Below are 2,563 nucleotides of genomic sequence, written 5' to 3'. Positions count from 1 at the left end.
AAACAAACAAAGAGGAAAGGGGGTGCAAATCCCCACCCCCAAATTCCCTTCCGCACACTGAAAATTACCTGTAACCATCCCTGAATCTATCTGGTAATAAAATTCAGAGAATTCGTCACAAATGTTTGCAAACACATGTTTAGCTGCTGGCCACTTCACGGCTTCTCTGATACAGCAGTCCTAACTACTTGATAGCAGTGCCCACATTGGGCCATGTCATTTGTCACAGTATGCCTCATAATAAAGGCCATTACTAAAACAGTTCCAGACTGAGAGCTAACTTACCAGGGAGCCACCCCCAGGATCTCCCATTGGCACTACAAGGAACAGCATGCCTTCCAAATGCTGCTCCCATTCAATGCCTCATGCACACAAGCAGACAAACAATTTGGAAGCTGCTCAATCATACCTGGAGATAATTATATATCAGGTGCTGGAAGGGGGAGGGGTCACAGACAAACAAACAAAGAGGAAGGGGGTTGCAAATCCCCACCCCCAAATTCCCTTCCGCACACTGAAAATTACCTGTAACCATCCCTTAATCTAATGTTTACTGAAGCCCAGAGAGACATATTCCATATAAGTGTAATATGGTTGTTTGTATTGTGTTTAAAATGTCTCTTGATTGGAAACTTGGTTGTATTATTATTTACTCCCCTTTCGCTTTTTCCTATTTGATATAGGTTTGACCTACTGTGAAAATTTATGTATGTATTACATATATTGCTTCAATAAAAATATGTTTCAAAAAAAAAGAAAACCATCTACTCTTCTATCCGTGACATCATTTAAAGATGTTGAAGGCAGAGGTAATGTAGATTTTCACACTAAGCGAATCACATGCTTATCTACTTTAGGGGCTACCTCCCTCTTTAAACGGTCCCCAGTCGGAAAAGGATAATTGGAATTCCATTTCCTAGGAATTCTAAATTTCTTACTGGGCGTAACCCAAGCCTCTTCCATAATTTCTGTCAGCTGTTCTGATCCAGGAAGCTCAGTCTTAACTGTTTTGGGACGTTTAAATACAGGTGCCTTGGATTTTAACACAGGCTCTGCTGATTCTTCTAAGGATAAAATGGATTTCATTGCAGTAATCAACTCAGATATGTCCACTGAGCTGAGACCTTCTTCCTCATCCTCATATGCAGAACCAAAGTGTAATGAGTCTTCGTCCTCTGATGAATCCTCATCTGAAACGTGTAGACTGTGAAGATATTGTTTTGTGTCTAAATTATTTACTTACTCCTGGCTTTTCAGCCTGTTCCTATTGAGAGGCTACTGCTTACCCTGCTGGAAATGATAAACCGCAGGTGGAATGCTGCACATAAGGGTTAATAGTGTAACCTATCACTGGTACAGAAGTTGGAATTATCCGCTCAGCTATACTGGACAATGTCTGTGCAAACATAGCCCATGGGGGATCAATCTGCACCTGTGTCTGCCTTGAATTTTTCAAGAGACCTTGGTGAAAGCTAAAACAGTTTGCACACAACCCATCCTGAACCAGATCCTGAGAGGTTAACCCAGCTTTACATGACAAACATGATATGAGTGTCGGTGCTGCTGTGAGTGTATTTTCCTCACCTTTGCCGCTCTTAGACATGATAATCAGACACTTTCACAGTGTAATACACAATTTGTGACTGTAATCACTTTAAGATGTGTTAAAGTGACATACAATCCGACCCTACCCGGCTTAGCACCAGCATTAAGGATCACAGTAAACAGATAAAACTGACAGAATTTATAGCAAAGTCAGCAATCACATTAGCAGTCAGTCACAGGTTATACATTAGTATAATAAGCAATATGAGCACATATTCAACTACAGATACAGTTTAAGTATGTAGGAGAAACATATTGCTGCATTACTATATAAAAAAAGTTTTAACCGCATAGCAAAAAAAAACCACAGTAATATTATCAAACTCATATGCATTATGCACTTATCCAACTATTCGTACTCAAAGGTAGATAGAGACTTAGTCCTGTATAGCCCGTACTCAGGAGAGTGGGATACAGGGAGACTTACCCCACTTCCAGGATCGATCAATACGTTTGCGAAAGCTGAGTGGTTCCAGACGCTATAACTGTACACCGCCGATCCGTGAACCTATAGTGAATACAGATGCCCAAGTGAACACTGACGCACCAGTCACACAGCCGCTATGCTGCGATTGGGTCCCTTAGTACACAGCATCTTGGTCAGAAGCGGGAATTTAGTTCATAGTGGGAGACTCGGCGGAAACTGGTCATGAACAGGGGGAATGGGCGACTAGGGAAGCACTGACTCCCCACTGCTGACATCAACCCTAGGGATCGCGGCCTCATGCTACCCTGGAGCCTATGATCCCTAAGGCCTAACGCTGGTGCACTCTCGGTGGCAGCCGCTACTGTTTGGTAGTCTCCCCCCAAACAGTGCGGCTGTGTCCGTGTTCCCCCTCTAAGCGGAACCGATGCCTTACCTTCCCCCTGTGCTACGGCCACAGCCTGGTAATGTCTGCTTGGCCTGCTAGTTTTATCCGCCACAGACGCCTGCCGAAACAGCACTGTATTCGTGGGT

Source organism: Pseudophryne corroboree, chromosome 1 (genome assembly GCF_028390025.1).
Source record: "Pseudophryne corroboree isolate aPseCor3 chromosome 1, aPseCor3.hap2, whole genome shotgun sequence".
Lineage (NCBI taxonomy): Eukaryota > Metazoa > Chordata > Amphibia > Anura > Myobatrachidae > Pseudophryne > Pseudophryne corroboree.
This window is presented reverse-complemented; position numbering follows the sequence as displayed.